Genomic DNA, 13,604 nt, shown 5'->3' with positions numbered 1-13,604 from the left:
GTCAGACAGGCAGACCCAAAAGCGGTGTCTACGGATTTAGGACCTGAGGTCCTAGAGTTCGGGTATCTGTATCTCCAGCAGGAATGAATGGACATCCTATGGAGTCCTGGAGACCTACTGCACAAGCCTGCTTTGGAGCTAAGTAGAAGATAATTGTTCACTATTCTATCCACAAACACATGTACCTCCTAAAATATGCAGTCCAGGATATCCTCTGCTACCTGCTCTGTCTCCAAAAGACAGGCCGGGCGTACACTTCCATGCACCTACATTTAGGAGCAATAGCAGCCTTCATGCAAAACAGGGAACATTCCTCCCTCTTCTGAATACCCGTTGTTAAAGGCTTTTTGCACAGCTTTAAAAGATGTATTCCTTTCAGAGTTCCCACTGCTCCGCTGTGGAATCTTAGTACAGTCCTTTCAAGACTCATGCCTCCGATCCCATTTAAGCCCTTACACTCTCTTACCCTCTCCAGTACCACTCCTGAAAAGGGGTCCTGCTTCTGACCATATCATCTCTTAGATGTACTAGTAAGTTCCAAGCCCTCACCCTACAGTAAACCTTCGTCCAGGTACATAAAGATTGGGTGGTCCTCAGACCGAATCCTACTTTCCTACCAAAGGGGGTCTCCCCTTTCTATCTCAACCAAACATAAGAGCTCCCAGTCTTTTTCCCACAACCAGACTCGGTAGTGGTGAGAGCCCTCCACACCTTAACTGTCAGGGTAAACAGCCTTTACAACGCAGGCATTACCACGCATGATTTTACCACGTAGTGCCTTTACAACGCAATGTCTTTACCTTGCATATACCTTTACCACGCATGCATTTACAACACAAGTTAAGTATATTTTAGGTGAGTGTGTGTGTAGATAGATGTATACACATATGTATAAATTAGGGTTTGGGGTGGATGAGGTTATAGGGTGGTAATGGTGTTTTAAGAGGTTCGAGGCATGTGGGCTGCTGAATTCATATCTTTAGCATAGTTCGCCGCCTAGTGTTGGGTCCAGATGATTGCACATTGTTGTCCTGAAAAAGTCTTCGAAGTATCAAGAGATAGGTGGCTCCTCCCCTGGACTACAGTGCGCATGGGCATCGACTCCATCCTCAGATTGTTTTTTTCCGCCATTGGGTTCGGATGCATATTTGTTAACTCAAGTTCGGAATCGATAGAAAACTTCTTTTTGGCCAAAAGGCCTTTAGTTATCGTCAGTATTGTCTTGCGATCGGTGCCCAGTTCTTGTTCCAGCTCTGTTTTCCGAGCCGAACCTCCAGAGGAGCCGCGTGGCTTTTCGGCACTGAAGGCCCGATCGACGCCAGAGGCCTTATCGACGAACCATCATGGAACGGAGCCCGTTCAAAAGATGTCCCGTTTGCAACTCAAAATATCCTCATATCGACGTCCACCCGGTGTGCAACAAGTGCCTGTCTCCGGATCACGAGGAAGCCAGCTGTATGGCTTGTTCTCGTTTCCGCTCCAAGAAGACGATTCGACTTCGACGCGCAGCGCGCAAGGAGGCCCAGCAGACGGCACCTGACCCGGTGAACATTTTCGATACCGAAGAGGATGAGAGAGTCGAGCAGGAAGTTCAAGAGTCTGATCCTGCATCGGAAATCGACTCCAACTACGACGCAGATGTCGAGATGGTCGATGTTGAAGACGTCGTCGACGAGGTAGGAGACGACGATGTGGCCTTTGGGGCCATAGAAGATAGCTCGGGCGAAGAGCAAGACCCGATCGTTGGTACGGGACCCGAGAACAAGACACTCAATAAGGCTCAGGTCGAGGGATCGCCACATGGCCTTACCCGAGATCGTACACTTAGTTCTACGGCCTCGCCTCAGGGCCCGGCTACGGACATTTCTAGCGAGCCACTGGTTGACCGATCGAAACTGAAAGAGAAAGCATCGGTGTCTACACAACCTAAAGCACTGGAGGCAAAATCGAAACCAAAAGTGTGTATTGCTTTGGTCGGCTCGAAGTCCTCCGAACTATCGGCACCGACGAAGCAAAAGAGTGTTATCGACCCGGTGAGGTCGCTGAAGGGTGTTGAGCCGAAGACTGCGACACCGAGAAAAATGGTCAAGGACGTCGACCCGAAAAAGTAGTCGCCGAAGGCCGTCGACACAGAAAAAGGACTTGGAGCTCAGAAGGTTCTCGATCCTACGCATCGACCAGACAAGACTAAGAGCGGCACAAACCTAGAGTCCACACCTGGCGGTGCCTCGAAGGAACCCGTCGAGTCGACACAGCCGTCTGCCTCCTTTACCAAGCAGGTGTCGGACTCGCTAAAACGCATTAAAGAGAAGGCTTCTTCTGTCGGACCGAAGGACACTCCAACACCGAAGCCTACCACTAAACCTAAAAAATCGTCGGCGCCCATCCAGTTCACACTGCCGCCAAAAGTGGTACCTAAGGCCTTCGCCCATAAAACGGCCGTCGACGCGTCCAAAGGGGTGTCCACGGGGCCGAAGCCTGCAACTGCGGAACTTGTCACAAAGCATCGACAGCCCCCGCTTGAAGAGCAGTCGAGGCAATTCATCGACGCAGACACGGGTAGACTTTCTATTTATAAACGAAAGATCGCCCCTGAACAGCCTATGGAGTCATATAAAATTCCATTAAAAAAGAAGGATTCTACTGCTTCACCTCTTCTTGTTGAACCGATTTCACCACATGGCCAAAACACTGCTCCTATCTCGCCAACTTACTCGGATGTGGAGACAGGGGAAGGTGACAATGAGGAGTACAGTTATCCTATAGACACTGATCCTGAAGATCACAATGAACCCTGGGCAGACGCTGCTGACCCAGGTGATCCACACACTGCCCCGGACAGTCAGGTGTATGCTGTGAAAACCTCACCTACTGACGACTCAGCGGTGTTTAATGCACTTATTGAAAGGGCAGCCAAAAATCATGATGTCCAGCTCCATGCTGACCCTGTTGAAGTGGATTTTTTGTTTGACACCTTCTCCACCTCGGAGAGAACTGTCAAGACTCTACCAATGCTAAAGGATGTCTTAAAACATGCTCCAGACATTTTTAAAGAAAACACGAGAGCAAGGGTGATAAACCCCAGGAATGAGAAAAAGTACAAGCCTGCACCTGGGGACCCTACCTATATCAAGGGACAGTTGCCGTTGGACTCTCTGGTTGTTTCCAATGCCCGGAAGAGGGCAAACTCTCAAACAACGGGTGATGCTCCTCCCCCTGACAAAGAGTCAAAGGTGCTAGAAACATCAGGGAAAAGGGTGGCAGCTCAAGCGGCCAATATCTGGCGCATTTCCAACACTCAGGCACTCTTAGCCAGATATGACAGGGCTCATTACGATACACTTGAAACCCTGTTACAACACTTGCCAGATGAATATAAGGAGGCAGCAGAGATGCTCATACAGGAAGGGAAGCTTATATCAAATGCATCTATCAGGTGTGCGCTGGACGCAGCAGACACCGCGGCCAGGGCAATTAACACAAGTGTGATGTTGCGCCGACATGCCTGGCTGAGAATCTCCGGTTTCAAGCCCGAAATACAAACCACCATACTCAATCAGCCTGTAAACCCTGATCACTTATTTGGACCAGAGGTGGACACCACCTTGGAAAAAATCAAAAAGGACACTGAGACTGCAAAGTCTATGGGAGCTTTACAGTCCCAGCAGTTCAGGGGTGGTTCTTTTCGTCGCTCAAACAATAGAGGAGTTTCCAGAGGCCAGCTGTCACAGCAGACACAATACAGTAAAGGAGGCGCGCAAACCACCTACACCAAACAAAGTAGAGGTGGCTATCGTGTAAACAGCACCAAGGGCAGAGGTCGTGGAAACAGCTCCCGATCCTCCGCCACTAACAAACAGTGACGCCTTGTCACTGCCCCCGACCATACCACTCCAGTCGGGGGGAGACTGCAACAGTTCCTACCAGTCTGGACATCCATCACTACAGACAGGTGGGTGAGAAAGCTTATCCAGTACGGTTATTGTCTGGAGTTAACATCCACTCCACCCAACATACCCCCAAGACACCGTCCTATGTCCACAGAGCATTTGCACTTATTGCAGCAGGAGGTAGTCGTCATGCTGCAAAAAGGAGCGATAGAGCTCGTGCCTGTGGAGGAAAGAGGTACAGGGGTGTACTCGCTGTACTTCTTAATCCCAAAAAAGGACGGGTCCCTCAGACCCATACTGGACCTCAGGCCCCTAAACCAGTACATCCTATCAGAACACTTTCACATGCTCACATTGCAGCAGGTTCTACCGTTACTCAGTCAGGGAGATTTCCTAGCAACATAAGCTACACCCGTCACACAGAAAATACCTTAGATTCACCATTCAAAATCAACATTATCAATTCAAGGTCCTCCCTTTCGGAGTGACGACGGCACCCAGGGTGTTTACCAAGTGCCTGACGACAGTGGCTGCACACCTACGGAGACAGAACGTTCACGTCTACCCTTATCTGGACGACTGTCTTATCCAGGCGAAGTCGGCCAAGCAGTGTGCCGCCCGCATGTCCCACACTATTCACCTTCTTCACGATCTGGGGTTTTCACAGAATTATCCAAAGTCCCACCTTCAGCCCGCCCACGTACGGCAGTATCTGGGCGCGACAATAGATACTTTGGCGGCCAAAGCACAGCCAAATTCAGTGAGAATCAACAGCATTCAATTGCTGATACAAAAATTCAGACCACAACACTCGCTTCCGGCACGAGTGTTCATGCAGTTGATAGGCATGATGGCCTCCTGCATCTTCATAGTCCCGCATGCAAGACTACATATGCGTCCGCTTCAGGAGTGCTTAGCACGTCAGTGGAACCAGGCTCACGGACAGTTGAAAGACCTAGTGTTGGTGACCCGGTCGTGCATACAACTCTCTGCATTGGTGGAATCCACAAAACCTTTGCAAGGGCCGATCGTTCCAAGAGCCTGTGCCACAGATTATTCTGACAACGGACGCATCTCTCCAGGAATGGGGAGCTCATGTACTCCACTACACAGTGCAGGGACTATGGACAGCGCAGCAAAAGAAGATGCACATCAACCTTCTAGAACTGATGGCTATCTTCTTAGCAATGAAAGCATTCAAAGTACATCTGTGCAACAAGGTTGTGTTGATTCGGACGGACAACATGACGGCCATGTACTACATACAGAAGCAGGGAGGTACACACTCTCCCCAGTTGTCTCATCTGGATCAGAGCATGTGGAAGTGGGCCATTCAGAGAAACATCTTCCTCATGGCGGAACACCTCCCAGGCAAGGACAATCATATGGCAGACCTGCTCACCAGGCACAGCCACCAAATGCACGAGTGGGAGATACATCCATCTGTACTCCACCCGTACTTCCAGCAGTGGGGTCATCCAGAGATAGACCTGTTCGCCACAAAAGAAAACGACAAATGCCAAAGCTTTGCCGCCAGGTTTCCACACCCACAGTCGCAGGGCAATGCGCTATGGATGAACTGGTCAGGCATATTTGCGTACGCTTTTCCCCCAGCACCTCTAATACCGCTGGTGGCACGCAAGCTGAAGCAACACTCAATGACACTCATCTTGGTTGCTCCAAAGTGGGCACGCCAACCATGGTACACCACCTTTCTAGAACTATCCGTGGTACTGCATCAAAGGCTGCACCTCACACCCAGGCTTTTAACGCAGAACCATGGCGACATTCAGCATCCAGATCCGCAACAGCTCAACCTGGCAATCTGGCTCCTGAGGTCTTAGTTTGGCTACTTCAACTTGCCTCCCGACTGTATGGATATCATAAGAGAGAGGCAAGAAAGCCCACCACCAGAGCATGTTATGCAGCAAAATGGAAGCCGTTTGTTGTTTATTGTGCAGACCACAACATCAACCCGCTAGATGCATCTACTCACAACATCATTTGTTATCTGTTACATCTATAGAAATGCAATCTGGCCTATGCTTCCATTCGTATACATTTTTCCGCAATAGCAGCTTATCTCCAAAACAGGCAGCATCTCTCGCTTTTCAGAATACCTGCCATTAATGCCTTTCTGGAGGGACTCAAACGAGTTATTCCTCCCCGGAACGCTCCAGCTCCTGAATGGAACCTAAATGTGGTCCTCACCAGGCTGATGGGTCCACCTTTTGAGCCTCTACACTCATGCGAGATTCAGTTCTTAACGTGGAAAGTGGCTTTCCTGATAGCAATCACATCGCTGCGACGTGTTAGTGAACTCCAGGCACTAACTATCCAAGAGCCATTCATACAGATTCACTCCAACAGGGTGGTACTCCGTACTAACCCTAAGTTTCTTCCTAAGGTGGTTTCACAGTTCCATATCAATCAGACCATAGAACTGCCAGTGTTCTTCCAAAATCCAGAGTCAGTGGCGGAGAGAAAGCTCCACACACTAGAATCCTACACATTCCTACACATGTAGGAAATGTTTGACACAGGGCTTAGCTTGTGGCTGGTATCTGTGCCCACCCCTTCACAAGCAGCCAAACTCCAGTATGCACAGACTATGTACCTACATAATGGAGGTCTGCCAGGCCTGGTGTCACACCAGACCCTGCATCATACGTACAATAGGGGGTTGGGCTGTGGACTTGTCCCATGGCCTGACTCTGCGCTCAACCCTCAGCATGTTGCCAATCCCCGGTGCGCATGACCAAAGCCCACGAACAGCAGGGGATATCCACAGAGCTTTGGATATGGCAAAGTACTGTACCCAGCCACTCATTGTGAAGTTAACACGCTACTTCCTCAGCCTTCAATTCTTCAGTGGTTGACCAAACGGTCTATTGTTCAGTGGTGTTCAGCGACCAGCTCTCTGCACGTTATCTACCCCCAAAATACTGATCCGTGGGGTGAATACAAGTGAAAAGACCATGAAGTCCATCAAAAGTGCTTCACCTCTAAAATATGAAATTTCTTTTGCATGTTTTAAAAGCTTACAGGCAAGTTTATAAGTCCAGTGATCACGTTGGGCTGTTTTACTGTTTTACTCCTCGTTCACACAGACTATAGCACACTGTCTGAATCATTGGTTGATTTCATTTCAGCAGTGTTATTTAAATATAATCAGTGATGTCATCAATGATGTAATTTAATGTCATGAGTGCAGTAATATGTGCGGTCATAAATAGTGCATATTGGGGTCATAATTACTTTGCTAAATATAATTTGCATTTTTCAGTGATTTTTTTGTTTTGTTTCATGTTTGTTCATGTCTCATTCCAGTACCTTACTGTAACGTCGCTTTAACCTTTGGTTTTGTTTCCATGAATTAATCTATATGGATATATATAAATACAAATATATAGAGCAAGTTTTATATAGATATGCAGATTTAGATATATTGTTGATCAGCTGGTTGCCAAAACTTTGTGAATATAGCTGTACTGCTTTTTCAGACGTTGAAAAAGGAAAACAATCATGCCTGTGTATATCCTAAGAATGTTGATGACGTGATAATACAATTGGATTGTTATGCAGCAAACAGAATGCTCACTTTCTAAAATTTTCAGAAATTGCCTGGTAAATAGTCTAAAAAGTACTTCTCTTATGACCTTTAGCCCTGGAGTTCTTCATAATATGAATACTCTTTTTTTCTGCAGGTTTTAACCGCAGGAGTCAAAGGCAGTCTGATTTCAGGGAACACCAATGCACAACTTCATGGAGCTTTCACGTGGTGGACACCCAGCAGACTTCCTTTTGCAAAGAATTTGCAACAATAAGTGTTTTGAGCTCCAGGGTCAAATGAAATCTGGTGGGTCTGTTGCAATGACAGTGGAGTGGTCTGTCGGGATGCCTGCCTTGCATTTACTGAATCCATTGGAGCAAGCAAAAGTGACTCTCCACATTAGTGTGAGGTGCCAGAAGTGTATTTTTGTTTTTTAATTGCGAATTCCACACATAAATCAGAAGGGGTGGGGGGTGTTGACTAAGTGTATCTGGCACACACTTCCGCCTGAGATAGTCTATTAATTGGAGAAGGGCATAGGTGTGTTGAGTAGCAGGTATCTTATTTGAGAATGCATAGTGGTTCCAGCCTCCAAATTGATAGCCAGTCCGAATCCTATACTGACCTCTTGTTGAATACGGAAGACTTCGGAATGTTTTTTTCAGTGATCATTGTACATGTTCAGTAATACTTCCGAGTTCAGTGTTGAATACTGATGTTGTTCGCGCTTGGCAGTTTTGACTGCCATTGTGAAATGCGTCTTCTTAGTCCAGCGGATGCCCAGCTGTTTCAGACACTCATCCATAAGAGAATGAAGGAATGTCCCTAATATTTATTTCACGTATGGAGAATAAACGCTCCGGGTGACTAAAAGTTTCTGCTTTGTTTCCACAATACATTGCTTTGGATATGTCGAGTTAATTAGTACATGCTTATGTAGCGCCACATGCTGCCTCTGGGCCCCTTCAGGCACTTTTGCCATTTTATAATGATTAATTGGGTTATGTCTTAGAAGCACTGTTGCACAAAGGGACACACTATCCTGTCTTTCCTCATCCAGCTTGGGCATTTTATCTAGCATTGACACTTTATGACACCACCATGAAGGAGTCATTTATCTCCAAGACAAACCTGTCGGTGGAATCTTTAACAGAAGGAACTGCTGCAGCCATGAATGATGGGGACTGTTCTGTGCAGGCTGAGGTTCAGGAACCTCTGACATTTTGCCTCAAAATGCTCATTTTTGCCCATTTTAGGGCATGACACATTTTCCCTGCATCTACCTCTAGCGAGAGGTTTCCTGTGGCTCAGGTGGAGGTGAAAGCTCTTCTTTAGTTTTTAATGTCTTGATACTTTCCAGCCCTCGTTAATACGATTGATATAACAGTGTTTGGTTCAGTCGTGGACTGACAATGCTGCGCACACTCTTATCTTTACCTTTTTTGGAAGGCACAATATTATGGCATAGGAAATCTTCCAGGCTCATCTATTGTCCCATCCTTTCCTACATTTTCGATAGATTCTTTGCCCTCCAACGTGCATTAGTCTGCTTACTGTTTAAAAACACTCTTACAGATTACTAAACCATCTTCTTTTCCAGTTTCATATTGGGAACTCTTGTCATCCCATTACTGCTCTACAGGAAACAGTATTTTGGTCTCACGTCCCGCTGGATTTAAATATTGGAACAAGAATTTAACTTATGAAGAATAACATTTCCATTCCTTCCCCTTTGAGATCTTAGCACTTTGTATGATCTGGTCTTTCTAAATAAGCCTTGATTTCACAGACTGTAGCAACCCTGACCCCATGGTTACTTAGCTGTGCTAGCCGTAGCCCGCCGGGTTAGCAGTTTGCATTGCTTTACTCTGATGAAGCTCTATGTTCAACAGTGTCTGAACGTTTGGAGCTTTTCAAATCTACTTGGTGCATTTCTGGAGCTTTAGATCATGTGATTGTATTTTTGTGCAGTGCCCCTGATAGAATGAATGCTACTGCACTGGCCCCTGAAGGAGGTGCTGTTCTAGAGATAGCCTACTTTCCGCCTTAGTTCAATTAAAGCATTGTCTGCACTGTCCCTGCAGGAGCTGCAGTTCTTATCACTGTAGTGCTCTGCTGAGCGCTTGGTCTTGTTGTAATCCCTGTTACTTTCTGTGCACACTGTCCCCATACTGGAGTTGACGTTCCCTAGAGGAGCATACTGCACTTCCCACTGACTATGCTCTTTTCTGTGATTGTCTCAGTCTGCACTATTACTGGAGCGGTTGTTCCTACTGTTTTCGCACTATGCTTTGTCACCGTATCGAGCTTATAGTCCAAAGACAATTGTAGTCCGCAGTGCCCTGCGGGAGCTCTAGTGCCTGTGAATGTATTTCTGTGACCTACCCCCCGCACTAGTGGTAGTTCCTGTTAATCATACTATGCAGTTCAACCACCTGGAGCTGTACGCTGTCGCACATCAAGCTGAACCATCATCTATTGTTGCTGTCATTTTAGGGCTCTGACAGCCTGCACTCCCTCCCCCCCCACCTCCCTCCCCCTCGCCAATGTAGTTCCCCGGCCTGCTGGACAAGTAGATCTGGGTAGTTTGCAGTGTTCCCTGCTCAAGTTGCAGTTCCTATGAAGGTCTTAGCACCTGCGCTGCTCCCTACTACAGATGCTGTAGTTCCTATGAGGTTGCAGTATCTGCCTCCTACTATAGTGGTGGTTCTCCCCTCGCTTGACATGTCTGGTTTGGGACTGACTGTTTAAGTGTTATATATATACAATTTTTCAGCTAGGATAGTGTTTCTCAGTGCTGTATTACTATTACATAACAATAGTGTATTAAATATATATGAGTTGTATCCGTTTCTTTGTGTATTTTTTTCCATTTGCCTTCTTTCTTAAGGTGATCTGCTTGTCGGGTGCTGGGATTTGGTGAACAAAGGCATGTGCATTAAAAAAGATAAAGCTTAGAAAACAGCATATTCAGCATTCACTGGTTAGCCTCTTCCACGCTCATGACGAGCTGAGCTCGTCATGAGCCACGGCGCTCCGGTGCTTATGACGAGCTCAGCTCGTCATGAGCCGTGGAACGCTCGCATGCGGAGATAATTCCCCTGCTGTGCGAGCCTTCCACGGCAGGTAATGCACCTGTGACGAGCTAAGCTCGTCATGAGCACAGTAGCTCAGGGGGGGAGGGGAGCTGTGCGCGCCCCCCCCCCCCAGCACAGTGGGAAAATACCCCCGCAGCGAAGGGGTTAATAAAATTGAAACACAATTATTGTTATTAAATTTAGTCTCAGTTAAGATCAATGTCGGGAAAGCCCACAGAGAGATAGATGTGTGTGGTAACACTCACTTTGCTTTATAATTTTACTTTACTTCCACATGCTTTTTACAGTGGTCATAGGCAGACTTCTAAGCCGCTTATCTCCAAAATCTTGCCACCTAAATTAAGAAGGAAAATTAGTGAAACGGATTATTAACAGCTAGCGGAAGAATTTCCACCAACATTTATATACAACACTGTTCCTTCTTTCCAATAAACATACATACACACCCATACACTGGCTATCTTGAACCTGGCTATCATAATCATCACAAGCTGGAAGGATTCTGGACCAAATGTATACAATCATGCATTAGTCTGTCTTCTGATACATACTTCTGCCTGCAAATTCCAAACCTGTGGAATCTCCTCCAGGCACCAGACTGGATTCGGCAAAGCTGAAACACTGCTTCTGAGCAATTAGGTGGAACCACGACTCTGACTTGACTCCAGTTCTTCCTCCGAATGCAACGTCTCAGAGCCGTATATGCAGATCCACCTAGCACTCTGCCATCAGTTCCTTTTTTCCTTCACCCTTTGACATGGATCCAATGTTATTTTTGCTGGAATTCCGCTCTAAATTGTATTTGCACTGCTTGTTAATTGAAAAATGTCACCCCACTTAAGAGTCAAGTTCTTCAAGATGTAATGCCATACTCAGACGTCTATTTCATAACCCTATGATGTTTGTCTTTAGGTTATGGAACCTAAATATGACTGGTGTGGATTTGTGCATTCAGAAGCCATTGAGGAGCTGTTGTCATCTTGTTTAATTGACTTGATCCCTCATAGAACATGGCTGTCACCTCTCTAGGTCCCCTTCCAATTTCCGTTCTCAAGGTAAGTACAGGACGAAGGCTTCATTCTGTGAGAAATCCTCCCAGAAGAAAATATGGGGAGTACTGAATGAGGAACTCATCCTTCCCTTCAATATCTCTTCTGTAGACAGGGCAGGTCATCTGGTAGGCATGCCTGTTCCCTGCTCCCCACGTGGTGCCGAACGACCCGCTTAAGTCCTTTTTGGTTGCATGCCAGGACCCTGTTCAAGTGTCTGCATATACCTAAGCCTTATTGGCTAATTTCCAGCTGCCTCTGGATCCTTGTGGTGTCCCCGCTGGCCCCAAGGCTTTTAAGGCATCTTGAACCAAACCTCCGTTGCGGGCCTCAAGCCCAGCACTAATCAACCCCGTTGAGGCTGGCAACACCTTTCCAGCCACAGGAGCCCCTATCTTCCTGTTGAAGGCCTTGACGGTTGCTGGTGATTACCTCACTCCCAGTGTCAGCTCCGGATCAACTTTGGAGTTCTATAGGATGAGCACCATTTTGTGCAAGGTGGATTGCAAAGTGAAGGCCACCTTTGGCTCCCCTTCCAATTTCATTCAAAAGAGTTTTTCACAATGAAGATGACAGTAGTGAGGTTGACAACCTTCTTTCCCTCATGGATTCTGATAGAAGCATCTATTGGGGCCTCCAAAATGCCGGTGGATTGGATCTACTACAGAGGTTAACCTTGTGATACATTGGCCATTCGAGTACACCTGGAGATCCACAAACCCTGGGACTAGGGGATTTTGTTTTTCTTCTCTTCCACATGACTTGCAAGTGAAATCAGACCGCATAGTTTGTTCTAGGTCTCTCCAAATGTTGATTTCCAGAGCTGAGTTCCTAAGAAAAACATTCTCAGATTATAATCAACTAGAAATTGGTGTTAAATGGGGCAAAGGTTTGGCAACGGTACCCTTATGCATTTGCAGTGTACCACTCTTGATAGTTGAGACTTTAGGGGTAAACTGAGTGAAATTATAGATGAATACTCTCAGGACACCAGAGAGTCTGTATCCTCTCTCATGATTGGATGGGAAGTATTCAAAGAGGTGGCTAGAGGGCATTTTATAAATGCAAATATATGGGCCCCCACAAAACATTAGCTCCAACTAGAAGCCCTAGAGGCCTCGCTGATGGAGCTGGAACACAGAACCAGGCACTATGCCATAGGAACAAATACTTTTCCAGTTCTGAATCTTTCGTAGTTTCACATGCTTGAATCTTCCCTGTTGTCGAGGTGGTAGTCCCACTGTCATTACAGAAAGTAAGCAGTATAAGGGAGAAACATAGCTTTAAGTTCAAAACCGTGCCATGGTTAACCAGATCACATCATCTGAAGAGATTTAAATTTCAACCAATCAGGAAGCAGCTCAAGTAGCACTCTTCCCCTGAAGGGTCTCCACACCTCACATTTCTTTCTTCATGTCTTGTGAAGGGAGTCTCCCTGAGCTCTGCTCAGATTTTCTCTTTGAAGAAGATTATCTTTAGTTTTTACCTTTACTTCACCTGCCTACTGATAATACTTAATATTAACATCATTTGAGTGTTATTTTCTGACAGGAAAATGTGTCAGACTCTGCTAATAAAGACTTAGGCCTTATGGCTGCTGTGGTAAACCTAGGATTCACTCTGATGAGCCACACAAAGAGTGCCTTTGCTGCTTTTATCCAAAACATAAAGCTAAGAATGTTTAAGTACTGTTATACTTTTTCTAAAAAAACACTGAAGGACAAAAGGGCAGATTACTTATATGGCTCCAGAAGGTGAAAGCCCGAAAAAATCAAACCTCTGGGGATAAAAGTGAGTGAACATCAAAATCCATTTTAAAAAACCTCACAAGAGAGATCACCCCTTGAAAAGAGTCTACCAAAAAGGTACATAGGGGACCGAAACGGAAAGAGAGAAGTCCTGCCTCAGATGAGCCTTCAACACCAAAAGCAGAAATATCCAAGTCTGAGCCTTCCATACCTTCTCTTCAGGTACCATCCCGAAGTAAATCTAAAACATCAACAGACTTCTCATC

The 13,604-nt window shown here is 46.3% G+C and overlaps 1 protein-coding gene across 2 annotated transcripts in view; it reads left to right on the top strand.

Moving 5' to 3' along the window:
* The window catches only part of DENND6B (DENN domain containing 6B), a 269,667-nt gene extending 259,378 nt beyond the window's left edge, over positions 1-10,289 (top strand). For both annotated transcript variants that reach the window (XM_078677849.1, XM_078677845.1), the window contains one exon: positions 7,598-10,289. The gene's annotated coding sequence lies outside the window, so the exon portion shown is untranslated. The remainder of the gene's footprint in view (positions 1-7,597) is intronic.
* The last annotated feature ends 3,315 nt before the right edge of the window (positions 10,290-13,604 follow it).

The sequence above is a fragment of the Lissotriton helveticus genome, chromosome 1_1, assembly GCF_964261635.1.
Source record: "Lissotriton helveticus chromosome 1_1, aLisHel1.1, whole genome shotgun sequence".
In the NCBI taxonomy this organism is placed as follows: domain Eukaryota; kingdom Metazoa; phylum Chordata; class Amphibia; order Caudata; family Salamandridae; genus Lissotriton; species Lissotriton helveticus.
The sequence above is the reverse complement of the archived record's forward strand: the minus strand, read 5'-3'. Positions and strand labels throughout refer to the sequence as shown.